This window comes from Lutra lutra, chromosome 11 (assembly GCF_902655055.1).
Source record: "Lutra lutra chromosome 11, mLutLut1.2, whole genome shotgun sequence".
NCBI lineage: Eukaryota > Metazoa > Chordata > Mammalia > Carnivora > Mustelidae > Lutra > Lutra lutra.
In genome coordinates this window covers 19,918,219-19,941,525 of record NC_062288.1, presented here as the reverse complement: position 1 = coordinate 19,941,525, position 23,307 = coordinate 19,918,219, and the positions used below count along the sequence as shown (strand labels likewise).

The 23,307-nt window shown below is 39.9% G+C and overlaps 1 long non-coding RNA gene across 1 annotated transcript; it reads right to left on the bottom strand.

The window, feature by feature from the left end:
- Positions 1 to 4,816: 4,816 nt before the first annotated feature.
- On the bottom strand, positions 4,817 to 8,474 carry LOC125081233 (uncharacterized). Its single transcript, XR_007121622.1, has 2 exons — positions 8,333 to 8,474; positions 4,817 to 8,122 (listed from the first exon to the last, which is right to left on the bottom strand). It is a non-coding gene; the product is annotated as an uncharacterized LOC125081233 (long non-coding RNA).
- Between the last annotated feature and the right edge of the window lie 14,833 nt (positions 8,475 to 23,307).

Here is a 23,307-nt window from a genome sequence, read left to right as displayed (position 1 = left end):
CAAGGCAACGATCTCTGGAAGTAACTTCTGTAAAGGTCCTTTATCTTTTGGGATCTTGAAAAAAAAAAAAAAAATGAAGCTTACAGCCTTGGCCAGTTAGCAATGTTTTGGGGAAAAGTACTTTTTTCAATGGACTACTACTACGGAAACCAGAGTGGTCCTGTTCTTTCCCCCTTATTTTCCTTTTCTCTACTGGGAAATACATGGTGGTTTCTCAGTGCAAATAATTTGGTCCCACAAAACCACCATAAAAAGGATTCTAATCTGTCACTGTTTAAAGCTGCTCTTTAATGGACAAAGAAACCTGGTTTTTGTTCCTGGATTACCCTTGACTATTTCTCAGTTATGGATGGATTCACAAAATAACGTTAACTTGCTGAAAATATTTTTAAGCCTATCAACAAATGGTCATTTTTTTTTTAAAGATTTTATTTATTTATTTGACAGACAGAGATCACAAGCAGGCAGAGAGGCAGGCAGAGAGAGAGGAGGAAGCAGGCTCCCTGCTGAGCAGAGAGCCCGATGCGGGGCTTGATCCCAGGACCCTGAGATCATGACCCGAGCCGAAGGCAGCGGCTTAACCCACTGAGCCACCCAGGCGCCCCAACAAATGGTCATTTTGACTGCAGTATCCTTTTACGGTGAACCTACTATGCACAGAGGTAACTTCCTTTTACATAAACATTGTCTTGATCGTTAATCCCCTTAACTCATCTGGCCCAGCCAATCCCCTTCCCTGACAATATTTGAGAGAGGTGTTTTGTTCTCTCACCTCCTACAATTATCTTTAGGTCAAGTTACTTTTAATGACTAGGTTTCCTGTTCAACAGGAATACAGAGGAAGAGAGACTATCCATCAAATCTTGGATATGATGCAATTCTCTGTGATCTCAACAGCATTTTCTCCCCCTCCTTTCCCTGTAGGATTGCACTGTAAATTAAAAGCCCCCCCTCCCTTGGGCACCTGGGTGGCTCAGTGGTTTAAGCCTCTGCCTTCGGCTCAGGTCATGATCTCAGGATCCTGGGATCGAGCCCCACATCAGGCTCTCTGCTCAGCGGGGAGCCTGCTTTCCCCTCTGTCTCTACCTGCCTCTCTGCCTACCTGTGATCTCTGTCAAATAAATCTTAAAAAAAAAAAATCTAAAAATAAAAAAAATAAAAGCCCCCCTCACCCACCAAATCCATGACTGCTCAAATACACTCCTCTTTGCAACTGTTTATGCAGTGCCCTATTTTTCTGCATTCCTAAAAGCTTGTTAAAACACTCATTTGGGTTTCTTAACATCCCATTAATATTATGGTATTCTTCATTAATAGATAATTTTCAAAGAGAACAATATCTTCACTGCAGTTCTAGGATCTCAAAAAGGGGACATTTCTTTTTATTATAGTTGCCTTTTCAAAATACAGAAATGATCTAGTTTTGACTTGGTTTGTCAAGAATCTGAACTCTATACAGACACCAGGTAATTCTGATGCAGGCTGACTCAGAATGCACATTTTTTTTTTTTTTTAAAGATTTTATTTGTCAGCTCGCTCCCCATAAGCCATTGGTTTTTAAAATGTGGATCCCAGGGTGCCTGTGTCGTTCAGTGGGTTGTAGCCTCTGTCTTCAGCTCAGGTCATGATCCCAGAGTCCTGGGATTGAGCCCCGCGGGGAGCCTGCTTCCTCCTCTCTCTGCCTGCATCTCTGTCAAATAAATAAATAAAATCTTTAAAAAAAATAAAATAAAATAAAATGTGGATCCCAGGGATGCCTAAATGGTTCAGTTGGTTAAGGGTCCTGATTCCAGGGTCCTGGGATGGAGCCCTGCATTAGGCTCCTTGCTCAGCAGGGAGCCTGCTTCTCCCCCTGCCCACTATCCCCAAACCCCACTTGTGCTCTGTCAAATAAATAAATCTTAAACAAAAAAACGATGCTTAGCGGCAAATACATCATGTTTGCTTGGAATTATTTCTGTGGTCGATTCCAAGGTTATCCTGGCACCCTGTAGATTTTGTCGAATCAAATGGAAAATACCTATAGAGGTAGGCAGAAAACTGAATAAACTGTACGAAAATGAGAATCTTTTTTAAAAAGATTTTTATCCATTGATTTGTCAGAGAGCGAGAGCATGAGCACTAACAGGCAGAGGGAGAAGGAAGCTCCCCTCTAAGCAAGGAGCCTGAAGCCGGGGTGATCTCAGGAGTCTGGGATCATGACCTGAGCCAAAGGCAGATGCCCAATCAAAAAAGCCACCCAGGCGTCCTGCAAAAGTTTTACTATATATAAAGTAACACAGCCAAATGAAATGTGCTAGATGGAAACTGTGACCTTTCTGTAGAAAAACCTGTTTCACAAAGACTTTGTTATTTAAGATGTTCAGGCTCAGATATAATGTATTCCAAGTTTATTAAACCAGTCTAAGTTCTCCACCTGTTTATGATTAAAATTTAAAATTCTTTTTTTTTTTTAATTATTTATTTGACTGAGAGGGAACACAAGCAGGGGAAGTAGAAGAGGGAGAGCAGGCTTCCCGCCGAGCAGGGGCTCCAACCCAGGACCCTGGGATCATAACCTGAGCCAAAGGCAGACACCCAATGACTGAGCCACCCAGGCGCCCCTAAAATTTACAATTCTTTTTTACCTTTGTTAATACTAAGGGTCCAAGTTGAGGGAAGTGCTGCTGTTGGGAAAGCCCTGTTAGCAAGCAAACGGAGCCTCTGCAGGCCCAGGACTTGAATCAAAATGTTGAAACAACAAGAAAAAGCCTACTTGTCTTACAGTCACACCTTGCCAAATACCTGGCAAAATCTATTGGTTTAACTCAGTGAGACATTCCCCAAAGATGTGAGACAGACACTGTGTCTCCTTTGTAGGGGTGTCCCCCTGTGACAGGCAACTTCAGGGTTTTTGAGTAAGGCTTTGCATTAAGGGTAAGTGCTACACGGCAGCACATAACATCTGATGGTATTTGCTACATCCTAAGCAAGAATATACTTGCTAAGGCTGGATAGAGTGCACAACTGCTAAATTGTTCTGCGTAAGAAGACTTAAAGGAGGAAACTTTTAGAAAGACCAGGCAGCTGAGAGTGAGAAACAAGAGCAGGAGAAACAGTACTATATAGTGCACTTTAAAATTTAAGAGGGTTGTGCTCATGTTTCATCGCAATTTAAAAAAAAAAAAAAAAAAGCAAAAACCGAGAGCTGCATGGGATTTTGTGAGCAAAATGGGTATTTTGTAATTTAAACTCCCTACTCAGTCTATGTTGTGAAATCATGAATAAAATAAACACTATGTCTCACAAACTAAATTCTTTTTGAGGAATGTGATTAAGTTTACACAGCCCTGTTTTTAAATTTTGGCAGGAGTCAAAGGCTGCCCAAGCAGGGCAGCTGCATTTAGGATGTACATGCATGGACGACCAACCTTAAGGCCAATACAGCTTTGATAACTGCTTTATAAAAAGCTTACACCTCACTGAAGAGTCCGTCATCTTAAAATAAAATCTTGACCATGTTTAACTTTACGAGTAGTCTGTCGAGTAATAAAAAAGTGTTTACAGTAATTTGTGATTCCACTGCAGTAAAACTTTCATAGTAGTGCCATCTTTTGAAGGTTGTTTTCCCCAGCAAGGAGGCAAATCTCCTTCCATTTATTAATGTCACTTATCCCATCAGTTTATTCTTTTTGAATCCTGAACATGGTACAGGCCTTGGTACACGAATTACTTAACCTAGTAGTTTCCATTTCTCTTTAAAATAAGGGTATTGCCAACATGGTATTTCAGGGAATGCTGCTAAATAACCAACCACTTAACAACAGGAAAGTGAGATTAAGTAAAACTACTAGAGAACTGTGCACTAAGTCAAAGTTAAAATACATCTGTATTTGCTTGCTGTGGTGTGATATATTTTTAAATTACTTTTTCTTCCTGTCTAACAGGGTATATTAAAGCTCTATCCTAAAAGTTTAAATATACCAAAACAATTTTTACATGCTGTTGTAAATTCATTTTAATGGTGGCATATTACTCCATCTACTGGCTGTGACATGATACATATAATTATTTGCCTATTCACTAGCCAGTTCTTTTAATATTTGTATTCTGACTTCCTGGCTAAGCTGGCTTCCCTCTTTTCTACATACTCACTGACTCCTTGATGAACAGCAGGCTCTCTGGTAAACCATTTCAGCATTGTTTTTACAAGTCTTATGTTCAAAGTATTTCCTTTAATTGCTCTCTCTAGTCTAGGGATCTACTTTTGGGGGGTGGGGGGGTGGGCAGGTATAAGGCCACCCTGGAAGTATTCTAGGCTTTTCAGGCCACAGTATCAGCCACATGGGACCCCCCCCCCCCCTCACACACAACTTTTTTAAGGAACTTTAATTCCCAGGCTGTGCTTCCTGTATTTTGCCCATTTCTTTCCTAGTCATTACTGGGGGGGAAAGGGTAAATTTCAGTTGTGTGCACATATGATCACAGTAACTTAAAAAGTTCTGGCTAGATATTTAATTCAATTTGGTCTTCACCATAATACTTCTTGGCATCTCACATTATCACTGTATGCTTCTGTTTGGCCAATTCATACAGCATGTATTAAAATATATGCCTGCTACACTATGGAGAAAGAGAAAATGATTAAAATAAGAAATCACTACAAGTGGGATGCCTGGATGGCTCACTAGGTTAAGCATCTTCCTTTGGCTCAGGTCTAGGTCCCAAGAGCCCTGAGATGGAGTCCCTCATCAGGCTCCTTGCTCAGTGGGGAGCCTGCTTCTCCCTCTGCTTGTGCTTGCTCCAACAAGTAAATAAAATTAAAAAAAAAAAAAAATCACTTAAAATGATTTAAGTTTATTGAAACAATGCTACAATCATATATGTATAATCTGTTACATGTTTTTATCTCACATCTCAAATAGGTCCTAAAACTTGCTACTGCAATTCTAAGCTAACATAATGAAAACTAGAGTTATTTTATGAAAATATTCCCACAGATCTGAAAATCACAATAGTTCAAAAACAAACAACAACCCTAATAACCTGGTTAAGTTTCTCAGTTTACTTATGGAGTGAGCTACATGTCCTAATAACCTATGTTGTTTGCTACTTACCCACCCAATTCCTTATTTTACTCAGGTTTCTGTGGCACAGAATTAATTTAGGATCTTGTATTCAGTTCTACAGCCTAAAAGAGCTGTCCAAAGATACGATGAAGATGAACTGCCCCCAAATCACTGTGGCTATTTGAAGAAAAGTCAATCACTTTTTAGGCAAACTAAAGCTTGCATAAAGAGGGAGAGTAATTAGTTAACACTGGATACCTTAGAGGATTTTAGGTTGATCCTAAATTCAACCAGTCTCCACTAATACTTGTTAAGCTTATGCTGAATGGAGCAAACCTGCAGATAACCCTGCTCTCTTAAGATACGTAGTGTTTGAGGGGTGCCTGCATGGCTCAGTTGGTGGAATGTGCAACTTCTGATCTTGGGGTTATGAGTTCGGCCCCATATTGGGTGCAGAGATTACTTAAAAATAAAGTCTTAAAAAAATACAGTGGTTTGAGAGAAGTTTAATAGGGTATTTTCTTGTTCATGTATTTGGCACTTGGTGAACTCTGGTTTTAGAAATAGTGACCTTAATTAAGATGACTCTCTAGGGGCAACAGAAACCATCAAATGATAAACAAAAGAGAATGAAGTTCTTCTCTTTGACAATCATAACCCCCTTATCTCAGCCCTTGGGAGCTTATATGGCACATTATTTATAACCGCAGCCACTCAAATTACTCTTTGCTGCCTCTCTGAACAGGAAGAATGATTAACACGGTGGAATGTTGGAAGGACTAAATTCCACACCTCATTTATCCTTTCAGCCATGACTTTATTAGGCAGGATGATTTAAAGTCTAGTCCTTAAAAAAAATTTCTTTCTTACACAATTCCTTATCTTACTCAGTTACCCTTAAATGCAATTGTGTTGTCTTTTGCCTATCACATTAAAAAAACCCATAGCTAATGAGGTGGACTACTTTGTTATCCAATTCGGAGAATCCCAATCCTTTAACTTTAAAAAAATAACCCAAGTCCCCCAAACTAGTGACTTCTGCCCAGTGCTTCAAATGTCAAAATAAAGAAATCCAATGAAATGAGGGTATCATAGAGTAACCACAACTCTCAGGGTAGCCAAATACCTCATTATCTCAACAGTGACGCCTATGAATGGATAACAAGATTCCCACTGTTCCTACCTAGCACCCAGTGAAGCGTAGTGGAGCAACTAGCTTGGCAGAATCAGCAGGAGAGACCTGGTTGACCTTAACTTTGATCTAAGGGAAATTAATTGTATTTTTTTCCCCTGGTTAATCTTCTGGATAATACAGTGACCATGGTAGAAGTTACTCCAGACTAAGACATGTCCATATTCTCAGAAACACTCTCTCACACAATGTTTATTGCCAACTTGATGGAAGATTTTTTTGTATTTACTGTATTTTTTTCATATGTATCTCCCTAGGTTTGGCTGTATTACTGACTTGCTGAAATAACTGTAGTTCCTTGTATTTAGCTTTTATAAGTGATGTAAAATTCAAAACAATGCTTATTTACCTAAGGTGTGGGAGCTCAAACATACCTGATCTTATTAAGATAAGCAAACTTGATGTCTCTCAGGCTGAAGGCACAGCAACCAGGAGACAGGTTATGTTTTTAAAAAACAAAAAAAGGTGTTTTATCAGTTTGTTAAGAAAGGAAACTTAAATCTCTTCGGCCAGTACTTTACCTCCATTACAACACAAAAAGTGTAATTATACTCAAAGTGTAATTATACTCAGAGCTGGTTGGTGAAAAGGATACCAACACATGGAATTAGATGATTTACTGGCATTATCACCAAATTTTCTATGTTGAAGTGGATCCTTAAAGACCTAGCTCAATATAAGATCTACTACTCATAAGTTACTAATATTAGATGAAGTGCTGCTTCTTTCCACTGAGTTGCACAGAATTTAAAGTTACTGGTTTGAGCTTTAATGGAAAACATTAACCTTAATTAAAAGATCACACTGTATAGGGGGTGCCTAGGTGGCTCAACCAGTTGGTTGTCCGCCTTCAGCATGGGTCATGATCCTGGGGCCCGGGGAGCGAGCCCCTTCTTCCTCTCCTTGCTGCTCCCCCTGCTTGTGCTCTGTCAAATAAACAAAACAAAAAAAAACTTAAAAAAAAAAATCACACTGTCTAAAACATCTCAGAATTGATTCTTTGTAATAGCTGTAGGAGGAAATGTCACTATCTTTACATAATAGCTGATAGCTCCTCCCTGCCCCCATTCAGATTTTTTAAAGTACTCTCTACACCCAAAGTGCAGTTCTGACTCACAACCTGGAGACCAAGGGTCACACCCTCCACCAACTGAGCCATATACGTGCCACTCTCCCCCACTCCCCTTAAAAAAATGTTTTTTAGAAGATTTTATTTTTAAACATTTTATTTGAGCGGGAGGGAGAGATAGCGACAGACAGCTTGAGTGGGGAGGAAAGGGAGAAGCAGTTTCCCCACTGAGAAGGGAGCCCAACTCAAGGCTTGATCCCAGGACCCCGGGATCATGACCTGAGCTGAAGGTAGCAGTTTACCTGCCTGCACCTCCCAGGCACCCATAGAAGATTTTACATTTAAATGACCTCTACACTCAAGTGGAGCTTGAACCTACCAACCCCAAGATGCAGAGTTGCATGCTCTAGCAACAGAACAGCCAGGTGCCCCAAAAGCTCCTCCCCTTTTAAGGTGCTCATATATTAAATGTGGGGAGTTTAGAAATAGGTTTCCTTTTCATAACAAACCTAAACACACTTAAGAAACCAAAACAACAAAACACCAAAAAACCTAAATAAGCACACAGACTGATTTAGACTCTAAGAATACTTGGCTTTTATCTAGAGAAAAAAGTTCAGTCCGTCAGAATATTTTAAATTTCTTTGAAAAAAATTTATGTTGCTGTTCTGATAAAGTTATTGAGAAAATTTTAAGAAATAGTTCATGACAACAGTACTTGCAAGCTTCTTAGATTGGAGAGGTCTAATATTACAGCAACAATTTTCAAAAAAGAACTGAAAAAAATTCTTTGTACTGTAAGTTTGTATAGACCTTTTATTTTATTTTTTTAAAGATTTTTATTTATTTGACAGAGAGAGATCACAAGCAGGAAGAGAGGCAGACAGAGAGAGAGGAAGGGAAGCAGGCTCCCTGCTGAGCAGAGAGCCCGATTGGGGGCTCGATCCCAGGACCCCGGGATCATGACCTGAGCCGAAGGCAGAGGCTTAACCCACTGAGCCACCCAGGTGCCACTGTATAGACCTTTTAGTGAAAACTCTGACATATCTAAGTGTTTATTAAATAGAACTCTTGGGGCACCTGGGTGGCTCAGTCAGTTAAGTGTCTGACTTCAGCTCAGGTCATGATCCCAGGGTCCTGAGATTGAGCCCCACATCAGGCTCCCTGCTCAGCAGAGTCTGCTTCTCCCTCTGCCTCTCCCCCCTCCCCCCCACTTGTGCTCTCTCTTGCTCACGCTCTCACTCAAATAAATAAAATCTTAAAAAAAAAAAAAAAAAAAAAAGACCTCTGCATGACAAGTACCTGAGGTCTGTCAAAAATGCATTCCTGGGTCACATTAAATACTTCAGCATATGGTTCTTCAGGAATTGCTACACCCTAAGAAAATTATGAATGATGACACCTAACATCTTGTTCTGGGGAAGTTTGGGTGTGGAGCTCAGGAATGTATAGTTTAATAAGCTTCCCAGATAATTACAGTGATCAAACTGGCTTGGGAACCACCGACTTGCAACATTTTAACATTCCCATAGAAGGGAAACAAATTTTAAAAAGTGGTTTTTCGGGGGGACACCTGTGTGGCTCAGTTAGCATCTGCCTTCATATCAGGTCATGATCCCAGGGTCCTGGGATCAAGTCATGTATCGGGCTCCTTGCCTAGCGGGAAAACCTGTGTCTTCCTCTGCCTGCTGTTGCCCCTGCTTGCACATGCATGCTGACAAAAAATAAAATCTTGGGGGGTGGGGGTGGGGAGAGAAAATGCCAGAATCTAGCCCTGAACTTTCATCCTATCAATAGAGGGTTGTTGAACTGTTAAGAAAAGTTCGCTATAGGAAAGATAACTTCTCTAAGTTAAAGTACCTTTATAGTTATCTTTTTCTATGCACTGGAAAGGTAGGTTACACATGACAAATAACCTAACACATGGAGAAGAATTTTCAACTTGCCCAACACAACACTGTTTTGAGAGGCTTTTACCTGCCTGCAGTGGAGAGTAGTACCAGGAATGTCTGACCTAGGATTGTTAATCTTTCATGATAATTATACCCGATTATTTTACCTAAGACCAACAGATGTCCAATTATTATTATTATTTTTTTTTAGTTTTTTTTTTTTTTTTTTTTTGGACAGATAGAGATCACAAGTAGGCAGAGAGGCAGGCAGAGAGAGAGGAGGAAGCAGGCTCCCTGCTGAGCAGAGAGCCCGATGTGGGGCTCGATCCCAGGACCCTGGGATCATGACCTGAGCCGAAGGCAGAGGCTTTAACCCACTGAGCCACCCAGGCGCCCCTATTATTATTATTTTTAAGAGTAAGAAGGCTTTGCCCTTTGGCACAAATCATTAGCAATTTTAGGTCTCCTAACTTTTAACTACAAAAATTCATCTCTAATCTTTCCTTCTCTTCACAATCTAAGTTTTGGAGCTGTTTTGCCAATTTGTATTTATACCAAAGGAAGAAAAAGTTGTAATAAGCCAAACATCTACGTGAGCATTTACTCTATCCTGGGTATTAATGCAAGCACTATTTATCTCAGGGAGACAAAGTGAAACACTGCCTTTCTGGAGTTTGCATTCTAACGGGGTGAGGGGATTCTAACAAGCTTATACTTCTAACAAACTACAGTAAGTACAGTAGTAGTGCTGGATAAAAGGTACATGGAATTATAAAGAACAATGGACTGCTTGGAAAAAACACCAGAGGAAGCTTCATAGAGGAAAAACACTTGAACTGAAGGATGCCTTCACAATGGGGGAGAGAGAGGGAGAAAGTACTTCATGAAAAGATGATCACATATAAACAAAGGTCTGAAAAAACAAAGTAGCTTTTTTGGGGGTGTGGAAGCAAAAGAAGGTGCAACTGAATCTTTGGAAAAAAGGCAGAGCTAAACACAGGGCCTTGTTTGCCATCCTGAGGAGCAAGGACTCCTCCATTAAAGCATTTCTAGTAAGATCAGATTCACATTTTAGTAAAATCACTTGGAAGGATGACACATAAATTTCAAGGAGTAAGATTATAGCCAGGATCAGCACAGAGGCCACTACATCATCAAATATGTAATAATTTGTTTATCTGGCAAATACTCAGGGCAACTGCCCACTCTATGCCAAGCATGAAGTAGTAGTAGTCATGATGAAGACAAGGGCAGGCAGACCAAGAAATAAAAGGGTTAAAATGGACATTACTAGGGACATAATGGACACCTGGTGTTAAAGGACTGAGAATGGGGCGTAGGTTTCGGACAAGCTGAGACCATACTGGTTTTAGTTTGTATCTTAGTTTTTAGTTAATGTACGAGCATTTTCCAGTATCATTACAAACAATAACAACTTTGGGGAAAAAAAATTCTGGTAATACATGCCTGCTGCAGAAAATCCATCTATAAAGCCTACAATCCAGAAAGACCCAGTGAAACCATTCGATTTTTTCTTTACCCATTTTTTTTTTAAAGCTTATTTATTTTTAGAGGAGGAGGGAGGGGCAGAGGCAGATTCTTTTTTTTGTTTTGTTTTGTTTTTTTTAAATTTATTTATTTGACAGAGGGAGAGAGATCACAAGTAGGCAGAGCAGCAGGCAGAGAGAGAGAGGAGGAAGCAGGCTCCCTGCTTAGCAGAGAGCCCGATGCGGGGCTCGATCCCAGGACCCTGAGATCATGACCTGGGCTGAAGGCAGAGGCTTAACCCACTGAGCCACCCAGGCGCCCCCAGAGGCAGATTCTTAAGCAGGCTCTGCACCCTGTGCAGAGCCCAACTTAGGGCTTGATCTCACAACCCTGAGATTGTCACCTGAGCCAAAATCAAAGAGTCCGAGGCTTAATCGACTGAGCCACCCAGGTGTTCCTCTCTACTCATTTCTATGATAACACTTATGTAAAAGTCCCACAAAATTGTAACCCTATTTTTGTTACCATTTCTTTGTAGTATGTAATACTTTGAAATGATTCTTTGCAAATAGTTTTAATGACTGTTATTCATGAATTTACCCTAATTAGACTGCTGGAAATACAATAATCTATTATACATATATAATACACACATTTGTTTACTTCTAAGACTGACTTGTCATAAAACAGGAGCTGAGATACAGGAGTCCCAAATAGCCCAAAATGAATCCTGAATATTTTTCAGTATTCCACAGCAAAATGAGAACAATGTGGCAAGCTTTTCAAAAAGACAATTTATTATCTTTAAAATCATATGTCCTGCGGCACCTGGTTGGCTCAGTTGGTTAAGCATCTGACTTCAGCTGGGGTAGTGATCTTAGGGCCTGATCCTAGGACCCGACACAGCAGGGAGTTTGCTGGTCCCTACGTGCCCTGCCCCCCACCCCCGCCTCACTAACGCTTGCTTGCACTTGCACTCTCAAAACAAATCTTTAAAAAAAAAAAAATCCTATGTTCTTATTTGCTATTAATAACTATTTAAAACCAAATGCTGCATACACTGTCACTATTTTAAGAACTGAAACTGGCAACTATGTTTATTATCTGTATTATCATTTGATTCATTCAAGAAATCCCAAAGTCTGGAAACCAATGGATTTGAACAGCTCTGAAACCTGCCAACTCTTTAGTTTCTCTCATATATACCAAATCTGAGACATTCTGTCAAAAAAAACCACACAAGTTTCCTAACTGCTTTGTTGATTCATATCCTAGAGATCTAGATGAACACTCATTACTTGAATTCTTGAAGTTATCCTGTTCTCAAACAACAGCTCTGTATGGTTTGAATGGAATACAGATTTTGAGTCTTTCCCATCTTAACCATTCTATGCTATCAAGGCTCCTGTGAGACACAAAACCTTAGACAATGAGGTCTGTGATTTAGAAGGAACAAACCTAACCTGCTTGTTGGGAAGCTATCTCGCCATCGACAGCTACTAAACACAAGGGAGTTACCCACACACCTTGGCAAAGACTGTTTATTATGATTAAGAATTACCCTGTTTTTCTTTAAATTTTATTTATCTGTCACAGAGAGAGAGAGAGAGAGAGAGCGAGCGAGCGCACATAAGCAAGGGGAGCAGCAGGCATAGCAGGCAAAGGGAGAAGTAGACTCCCTACTGAGCATGGAGCCCAATAGGGGACTCAATCCCAGGACCCTGGGATCATGACCTGAGCCGAAGTCAGACACTTAACCACCTGAGCCACCCAGGCATTGCAATAATTATACCATTCTTGTAAGCACCTTTTTCCCCAAGTAGCTCATAGCCTTCTGGTACACAATGCCTCCTTGATGCACAGTAGCAGCAGAATGAGCAAGAAAATAAGGTCTGCCAGTGAGACAGAATGACTATAAAGAGCATGAATAATCAAACTCTAAATACAGAAAATACTTTCAAATTCACAGCTTTTTAAAAAAATTAAAAAAAAAAAAAAAAAGAATCCATTTATTTATTTGACAGACAGAGATCACAAGTAGGTAGAGGCAGGTAGAGAGAGGGGGAAGCAGGCTCCCCGCCCAGCAGAGAGCCCGATGTGAGACTCGATCCCAGGACCCCGAGACTATGACCCGAGCCGAAGGCAGAGGCCCAACCCACTAGGCCACCCAGGCGCCCCATTTTTCAAAATTTTTAAGTTCAAATATAATTAACAGTTAATTTTAAGTGTACAAAAATCCATAGCTTTAAGTCCACATGGCCTGTGATGTCAACCTCTTCCTATTCCTTCCTCAATACCCTTCATATGAACCTTCATATGAGCAGTACCGTCAAATGAATTACCTTCATATGAACATTAGAATAGAGCCCAAAGTTTAAAAATTAAGTTAAAAGTTAAAAAAAAAACAAACCCTCACTGGTCTGGCTGTAATTATTGAGTTCTAAAATACCAAATTTTCAGAGCACCTGGGTGGCTCAGTGGGTTAAAGGCTCTCTGCTCAGTGGGGAGCCTGCTCCCCTCCCCCCACCTGCCTCTCTGCCCACTTACAATCTCTGTCAAATAAATAAATTTTAAAAAAAATAAAATGCCACTTTAAAAAAAATACCAAATTTTCGATAGTTAAAAGATACACTTTTCACTGAAAATTCTTTCTAGAGTATTAAATTAATACTTCACACATAATGCTTAACTGTCCTCTCCAGCATTGACCCGGACTTGATTTTTATAATCTGGTTCCTTCATTTTACTTTGCTAATTCATATTCAGAATATTTTAATTTTCACACAAATTAGTTGTTTCATAAAAATGCATCGCATGGAAAAACCATTTCAGTTTATTTACCAATGTAAAAGTAATTAAAGGAAACATATGACTTGGTGGACTGTTTTAGAAATAGAAAACAAAACTTACTGAATTTTTTTGGTGATGCATGATGGCAAGGGTTGGAGGGGGCAGTTTATGCATAGAAAACCAAGCATGTACTTCTTTTCCGCAAATAACTGATTTTACCAAGCACCTGTATGGACAACTTAACCGTGAGTGTGAAGAGTTTAACGTTTAAAAACTACATACTTTGATCTAAGCCTCCCATTAAACTACTGTCAGAGTTTATCCCTGAACATAATTTTTCCATTTAGCTGACAGAAAAAAGAGATACACAGAAACAATTCTATGTCATAGCTATTAAGATCTTATGAGCATTTATTTATTTTTACACCGTAAACCTCACTCTACTACTTTCAGTGTTTTGTTTTTAGTTTCTGAGAAAGCTATCTGGACCTAAAGCTATGAACTACAAAGTAATCTTCTACCTAAATGCAACTTAAGAGGTCAGTTTATTTTGTAGCTTAATACAAGAAAAGTTTGAATCTTGGCTTCCCTCTCAATTTTACTATGCTAGCTAACTTCTGGTCATCTTTACAGAGGCTGAGCACTTCTGTAATACCAAACTTTGGTAGGTCAGCGATAAATAAAACTCATTCTTGCCTCCAGAGGCAAGGATAACAATTTTTTGAAAATGTAATTTTTAAGTAAACTTAAAAATGGGGCTTACAACCTCAAGATCAAGGGGCACACGTTCCACTCCACTGACAGAGCCAAAGATTACAAATTTAGAGGACTCTGATACACAGGTATTTACAGAAGAGTACACACTGTTACATTAACTACAGAAATGGTATAGCTGTTGATCGAGGGAAGTCTGTAGAGTACAGAATAGAAAAAAAAATGGGAGAGGACAGTAAAAATGGGAACCAAAAATTAGCTATTTATTTTATGTTAATGATCACCCAAGAGAGATGAAGACACCAGATATAAAAAGTATCGAAAATAAAAATGAGTTGAGGAACCTGGGTGGCTCAGCCGGTTAAGCTCCAATCATGATCTCAGGGTCCTGAGATAGGGCACGGTGTCAGGCTCCCTGCTTGGTAGGGAGTCTGTTTGTCCCTGTCCCCCTCCCCCCATTCATACACTCTTCCTCTCAAATAAAATCTTTTGAAAAATGGACTTAACATAAACATTAAATAAAGAAATTAAATACATTTACTAAATTAAATAAACATTAAATACATTTCATATAGAAATGAAAAATAATGAATCAAATGTGAAAACACCTTAGGTAAATAAAATAATATCTAAGTTATCTTGATGGGTATTTCCTCATTTGCAAAAAGGACTAAATAAAAAATCACTAAAAACTATCACTAAAAACTAACTGCTGGGGCACCCAGATGGCTCACTCAGTTAAGTGTCAGACTCTTAACTTCCGCTCAAATCATGATCTCAGGTTCCTGAGATAGAGAGGCCTGAGTCAGGTTCTGAACTAGGCATGGGGCCTCCTTAAGATTCTGTCTCTCGGGGCGCCTGGGTGGCTCAGTGGGTTAAAACCTCTGCCTTCGGGTCAGGTCATGATCCCAGGGTCCTGGGATCGAGCCCCGCGTCGGGCTCTCTGCTCAGCGGGGAGCCTGCTTCCTCCTCTCTCTCTCTCTCTCTCTCTGCTTGCCTCTCTGCCTACTTGCGATCTCTGTCAAATAAATAAATAAAATCTTTAAAAAAAAAAAAAAGATTCTGTCTCTCCCTCTACCCCTCCTCTCCCTGGCAACTTGCCTGCCAACCTCCAGTCCCCCCCCAAAAACAACTAACTGCTGCAGGATACATTATAAAAGCAAAGATAATGCAAGTTTAGCTGACATGCGTTAAGTATAAATGGTATTCATTCTCAGCTGGTTCTGACCTTTGTATGTCAACATTTAAAAAACAGGAACAGGTATCTAGTACAGCTGCGCCCCACTCCCGCATTTTGAGCACACAATATAAATACACACACAAACCACCAGACACTTGATATAAAGCACTGTAAGTCAAACTTTGTTTTTCAAAAGTTTAACTGTTAAAGCCAAGAACCTTCAGAAAAAAAGGTATTGGCTACAATAATATTTAGCTCACCCAGGAACCATATTTGGTGACCGCTCACATGATGAAACAAGGGCTTAGGCATTTTTTTTTTTTAAACAAACAAACAAAAATCACACTGAAACTTGTTTAGTTTCACACAGGTGTTATATTTGGGACAGACTTCCTTTGTGAAATAGAAAAACTATCCTGTCAAAGTACCAGTAAGGCTGATAAAACCACACGTGGAAGATGGACACTCTTAAACTTTATTAAAAGCACTAAAACAATTAATACAGCTCATAATTGAGTCAACATGTGTAATATGGAGGTGGCACCTGGGTGGTTCAGTCTATTGAGTGCCCAAGTCTTGGTTTCAGCTGGGGTCATGAGATTGAGCCCAGTGTCAGGGTCCACACTCAGTGGGGAGTCTGCTTGTCTCTCTCCCTGCCCTCCATTACTGCTCCAACCCATGTGTTCTTAAAAAAAAAAAAAAAAAAAAAAAGTGTAACACAGAAATCTGCCCAGGCAGGAAGTATTAATTCTATAAGACATGTGTTATATACAGAATATAGGTTATATATTTATTTAAAGAAAAATGCCAATGATGACAGTGTTTTCCCTTCTCAATGTCCTAACTCAAGTGAATACTATTATACAATAAATTATTTCTGCTTTCCAATGGGTGTACCTCCAGATCTATAAATGGGTAAGTTCTTCTGAAATAAACACTGTAAAATGGTGAGGACATGAAAATCTCGTAAATGAATTATGAGAACTATTTAGGACTATTTTCAAGTCCAATCACAACTTTCTTACAGCAGTAGTTTTATATGGCCAGATAATGTACTATTTAATACTAACCTCTTGGTCATATAAGGGTAGCATTTATCTATTACAACAATGATTGTTAGGATTTTTGCTGACGGCCAAATGTTTGTATGTTGTCCTAAAGCTGTAAAAAAATGCACTTGGCATGGGCATAATGAATTTAAGATGTACAAACATGAACAGAAATACCTGAAATTTGAAGCATCCTAATAAAATTCTTTTGGGTCTGGAATTTTAGTAAGGAAAGCAGGTATCAAGATGTATTTCCTGATGCAGGAGGCAAAATTATCAGTTCTGGCTTTTGTTATACAGGTAAACACAGATTGTCTGTGCTACATGGATTCTCAGCGTAAAATTTAAGATGCCAGAAGTCTCTTAAATCCATACTTATTATTTGTGACCATCAGTTATTATCTCATGCTGTCAGGCACTAAGCTATACATTCGCGGATTAAACAGTTTACAGATGAGGAAACAAAGCAGCAAGTCAGTAAGAACACGTAGGTTGTAGAGGTGCCTGGATGGCTCAGTTGGTGGAGAATGCAACTCTCATTTTGGGGTTGGGCCTTTGAGCCCCATGCTGGGTATGGAGACCACTTAAAAATGCTTAAAAAAATAAAATCTAAACAACAAAAACCACAGATTTTAACAGGTGGGCATAAACAGGAAAGGAAGTTATCAGACTTGCTCATACCTGCTCTTTCATCCCCCCCTTTCTCTTAAAAGATTTATTTATTTGACAGAGAAAGATCACAAGTAGGCAGAGAGGCAGGCAGAGAGAGAGAAGGGGAAGCAGGCTCCCTGCTGAGCAGAGAGCCCGATGCCAGGCTGGATCCCAGGACCCTGAGATCATGACCTGGGCTGAAGGCAGAGGCTTAATCCACTGAGCCACCCAGGCGCCCCTTCCCCTGCTTTTTTTAAAGAAACCAAATACTTTTTCTAACCCTAATCACACGTAAGAGTGAGGTAAGATTAGGAATTAAACTGACAACCTAGTTATATGACAGACTTTTTACTAATGGTCTAGTTTTCAATTTGGAATTAGTTGGCAATAGCTGAGTCCAAGACCTAATCTGAGACTTTACGCCAGTCATTTCCCTCTTTGAGACGATGTCCTCAAAACAGAGAAAGAAAAAATGAAAGTCTTGAGCTTCACTACCAAAGGACTAAATTAAAAAAAAAAAATAACATGATCCTGGGATGGAGCCCATCAGGCTCTCTGCTCGGCAGGGAGCCTGCTTCCTCCTCTCTCTCTCTCTCTCTCTGCCTACTTGTGATCTCTGTCAAATAAATAAAACCTTTAAAAAATAATAAAAAATTAAAAAATGATCTGGTCACAATCCACCCTCTTTTCCAGTCTTATCTCTCCATGTACTGCATGTAAGCATAAACTAGTTTCTTGTATTTTAAACATGTCCTTTATTCCTGTTCTATGCTTTTGTATATAAAGCTATGCCAACTACAAGTATGTTGTGCTTCACTGCCTGTAGCCTGTCACTAATGAAATCCACAAATATTTTGCCTCCTAGGCCAAAAATTTGATTTCCTCTGTGAAACACATTACCTGTGAGCAGGCATTCTGCCTGAATGCTTATGGTACATGCCCACATGGCTTAATCCTAAACTAGATTATAAACTAATAGTGTAGGGGCCTAATCCTGGCTTGCACAATGACAGGTACAAATATTTCAGAAAGATGAACATGACAGACAGAAACCAGAAGTGAGAGCTAATAACACTGGCAAAATATGTGTCCAAAAAAGTGGGGGGGGACCCCTCAATTTAACATGATGGTATAGAATCAGAGCATATTGCATTCAATTACATAGCTCACTGACTTGCTACTATTACCATAAACATAAGGTATGGCAACATTTTCAAGCACCTGGCCTCAAAGCTGTTTATTATTTGTACAACAAAACTGGGTATCTATTATATGCCAGGAATTTTGCACTTTAGCTATGAAGATAAATGAGACACTGCCTATCCATATCTCACTACTGAATAGAAAAGAGGAACACCTGGGGTGCCTGGGTTGCTCAGTCAGTTAAGTGCCTGACTCTTGATCTCAGGGTCCTGGGTTCAAGCCCTGTGTTGGGCTCTGAGGGTACTTATTTTTTTAAAGATTTTATCTTATTTGCCAGAGAGAGAGCACAAGCAGGGGGAGCAGTAGGCAGAGGGAGAGAGAGGCTCCCCATTGAGCAAGGAGCCCGATGTGGGACTTGATCCCAGGACCCTGGGATCATGACCTGGGCCGAAAGCAGACGCTTAACTGACCAAGCCGCACAAGCGCCCCTGAAGACAAATATTGAAACTTAGGACTTTTCTTTTTTTTATAATTTTTATTTTATTTATTTATTTAACAGAGAGAGAGAGAGAGAGAGAGAGAGAGAGATATCACAAGTAGGCAGAGAGGCAGGCAGAGAGAGAGGGAAGCAGGCTCCCCACCGAGCAGAGAGCCCGATGCGGGGTTCGAGCCCAGGACCCTGGGATCACAACCTGAGCCAAAGGCAGAGGCTTAACCCACTGAGCCAGCCAGGCGCCCCAGGACTTCTTTTTTTTTTTTTTTAAGAGATTTTTACTTATTCATTTGAGAGAGTGTGTAAGGAGAGAGCTGGAGCAGGGGGAAAGAGCAGGAGCAGGGGGAGGGGGAGAGGAGAAATGGATTCCCTGGGAGCAAGGAGCCTAACATGGGCTCCATCCCAGGACCCTGGGATCATGACCTGAGCCGAAGGCAGAGGCTTTAACCTACCGAGCCATTCAGGCGCCCCTGAATCTTGGGTCTTTTAACTTTAGTGGTGTTCACAATCCTCAATCTCTGGCAAATTATTTGGAGGGTTTTAAGCAAATAAGACGTGTTTTGGAAAGATGTTTGATTACATCAAGCCAGAAGCGTAGAAGAACATCATTAACCAAAAAAAGAAATTCAAGAAGGAAAGTTGAGAGAGAAAAAGTTCAGTTTTGAATTTCTTTAAATTCCGGAATCCTCAATAAGTAAAGATGTAGGAACTGATAAACACAACTGGTGAAGAAGGGCTGGGGACATAGCACTGGGAGATACCAACAGTTAAGAAGTGGAAGAAAGCAACTAATGAAAACAGGAAAGACAGAAGTAGCACCTAGCAAAGGGTAGCATATAAACCAAAAAGTTTCAAAAAGGTATATTCGTCTTTTTTTTTTTTTTTAAGATTTATTTGAAAGAGAGCGTGAGTGAGTGAGAGTGGCAGTGGGGGGTTGCAGATAAAGAGGGACAAGCAGACTCTGCACTGAGTGTGGAACCAGATGTGGGGCTCCATCCCAGAATCCTGAGATCATTACCTGAGCTAAAATCAAGAGTTGGATACTCGACTGACTGAGCTACTCAGGTACCCCTCAACAAGGTATATTCTAAGCAATTAAACATGACAGGGTTAAGACAACCCATATCTGGAGCACCCCGGAGCACATAATACAGAACTTCCACAAAATGTTACATATGCAGACAATTGCATATAATTTTTCCTTATTCCCTAGACTATGAATCCTGACTTTTGATGTTATTAGTATAGCTCCTGTCATTTAATTTTTAAAGGATTCTTCAATCACCCATCTGATGTATCATGGGAATAAAGAGAATAGCCACAGAATGTCTTGCACGGATGTGGTCAGACAAGTTGTGTTTAGGACAGAGCAGAAGTGCCTACACTACCATACTATACCATACTACTGTTACTATGTGAACTTGAGAGTAATGAGTATTTCTGCTGCCTTTTCAGGTTTCAACCACAGAATGTGGGGGGAAAAAAGCAATTTCTTGCATATCTAGAGTAGTTTTTGGAAAGCCTGCTGGTTCAGTTGGAAAGCATGTGACTCCTGGTCTTGGGGTTATTAAGTCTGAACTCTGAAATAGGTGATTACTTAAATAAAACTTAGAAGAAAGTTTTCTTTAGGAAGGAGTGGCTTACCTTACCGTAGCCTTCCTCCGTAAAAAATGTGAACACTAGGGAGAAGACTAAGCTGGAGAAATAGGTTCCCTCTTTATCTAAAAACGTCAAAACTTATCAGAAAGACAATGGGAACCAGGCATTGGTCTTACGTGTAAGTGATGGAGAGGTGCAAATAGGTCACAGAGTGAATTTATTTTTACATGTAAAAGGAGAGGTTAATAGGGGCACCTGGGTGGCTCAGTTGGTTACAAATCTGCCTTTGACTCAGGCTGTGATCCAGGAGTCCTGGGGTCAAACCCCACAGTAGGCTCCCTGCTGGGTAGGGGGATTCTGCCTCTCCCTCTGCCCCTCCTCCCCTGCTTTCTAATAAATACACTCTTAAAAAAAAAAAAAAAAAAAAAAAGATCATAAATTCCTACAAGATTAGTTAAGTCCTGACCTACCTATAAGATTTCAAGTGTCCAAAAAATCAGTAGCAATTTTCCCTAGTTCAGAGTTGGACATATAATAGCTAAACCATCTTTTTTTTTTTTTTTTAAAGATTTTAATTATTTATTTGACAGAGATCACAAGTAGGCAGAGAGGCAGGCAGAGAGAGAGAGAGAGGATGAAGCAGGCTCCCCACTGAGCAGAGCCTGATGTGGGGCTTGATCCCAGGACCCTGGGATCATGACCTGAGCCAAAGGCAGAGGCTTTAACCCAATGAGCCACCCAGGTGCCCCAATAGCTAACGATCTTACACAAACCAAACATTTGGGTTGTTACTTTACTCCTTATGAATCAAGTCACTGGTGGTTGAAGCAACCTGGTTTGAAAGATTTACCAAGCAATGTGTGTTTTCCAGAGTTAATCAGAACTGGTTTATGCTATTTTACTTTCTAAAGAAGGAAGAAACCTAAAGGAGGTGATGAATAATGAAAACCTTGTTTGTTTTATTTTTAAGATTTTATTATTTGACAGAGAGACAGTGAGAGAGGAAACACAAGTAGGGGAGTGAGAGAGGGAGAAGCAGACTTCCTGCTGAGCAGGGAGCCTGATGCAGGGCTCCATCCCATGACTCTGGGATCATGAGGCAAATGCTTAATGACTGAGCCACCCAGGTACCCCAAACCTCATGTTTAAAAACGAACTAAAATCCTAACCTAAGACAACTTGGCTGAAAAAAATCTCCACTTATTCGAGAATCATTTAAAAATTTTTAAGGGTACTTTAAAATGCCATCATTTCTGCACATCACAGAATAATCTAACAGTAAGAGGTATCCTTAGGATAGTTATGAACGGGCACCTGGGTGGCTCAGTGGGTTAAAGCCTCTGCCTTCGGCTCAGGTCATGATCTCAGGGTCCTGGGATCGAGCCCCGCATCGGGCTCTCTGCTCAGTGGCGAGCCTGCTCCCCGCCCCCCCTCTCTGCCTGCCTCTCTGCCTACTTGTGATCTCTGTCTAATAAATAAATAAAACCCTTATTAAAAAAAAAAAGGATAGTTATGAACAAAATACTATTTTTACTATGACTAACAAGACTCGGGTAACTAAATATGTACTGGTATAGAACTTATTTTTATTTATTCATTTTACTTTTAAAAAAAACGAGTATAGTTGACATATGTTACATTAGTTTTCTCTATACAAGGATTTGACAAGTTTATTATACATTAAGCTATACTCTCAAGCGTAGCCTACGGCCTACTGTCAACATATGATACTATCACAGTATCACTGACTACATTCCTTATGCTGTGCATTCTTTTCCTGTGACTTTTATTCCATATAATTTAGCCATCCCCCCAAAAAAAGAATGAAATCTGTTCCCTTAGATCTAAAATGTGAACATGTCCACTTTCTTGTTAGATCTATTAAGACTGAACACTCAGCTTTAACACTCATCTTCTAAAACTACCTTAAATTTGGTATTTAAATTAAATAATAATTTAATTATTTTTCTTCAAAGTCAGTTCTTTTTTCAATCCAGATCCAGGCAACATGCATGATGTTCTTCTAATGTCGTATACCACCTCCTCGTATTACTCCCATTCTCACTCAGACTCTTCATCTACATTAAGGCCTCTTAAGTATCAGTCCCTTCCCCCAAGGGTGAAGGGCAGGTAAGATGTAAAGATTTAAAACAAGTCCTAATACACTTCACTGTCCCGTCTCTCCACTTAAAACTAAGTTTTCATTCAGATGGTGTAATTCAGACAAAGAATATAAACTTTAGCTAGGTCAGAGTGGTGCTGAAATCACCTATGCCAACTTCAGGTAAGTAGCAGCACGAACAGAGATAAAGTATACAGTAGTATCAAATATGTTTCCGGGCACTCAGCATTCCTTTTGGGGGGTGCAGGGATTCACTAGCAGTTAAGATTTTGAGTGCTTACGGTAGGATAACTTCTCTCCACTCTTGCTATACTAGTATGAGTGACAGAATACAGCTTACCTTGCTAATTTAAAAAACTCCTGTTATTAATTCCATCTGTTATATCCTCACTTATTAACCAGGGATCTTTCCTTTCTTTAATGTTAACTATTAGCAACAAGCCAACCTATACAAAAAGAGACGGACGTGGCATTAAAACTGAGCTAAATTTAAAAAGGTAGAATAAAAACTGGGAGAAACTAGCAAGTAAACATTTAGACACAAATGCTTCGAACGTTCTAATTACCAAGTAGTTTATCTTGCCAACCTAACTGAAAATATAAGGGCTTGGAATTATGTTTTCTGTGTCTTAAATATGGTAGGAATGCCAATTACTGTATTCAAATTAGAGTTGGAGTTTCAATCTGTCCCAGGAACAAAGCAATCAAAGGGGAAAAACCAGATCACAGTTTTAAATTTGAGACACAAGTACATCAATATACTTTGGGAGGGGCACTTTTAAAAATACTTTTTAGGGGGCGCCTGGGTGGCTCAGTGGGTTAAGCCACTGCCTTCGGCTCAGGTCATGATCCCAGGTCCTGGGTTCGAGCCCCACAT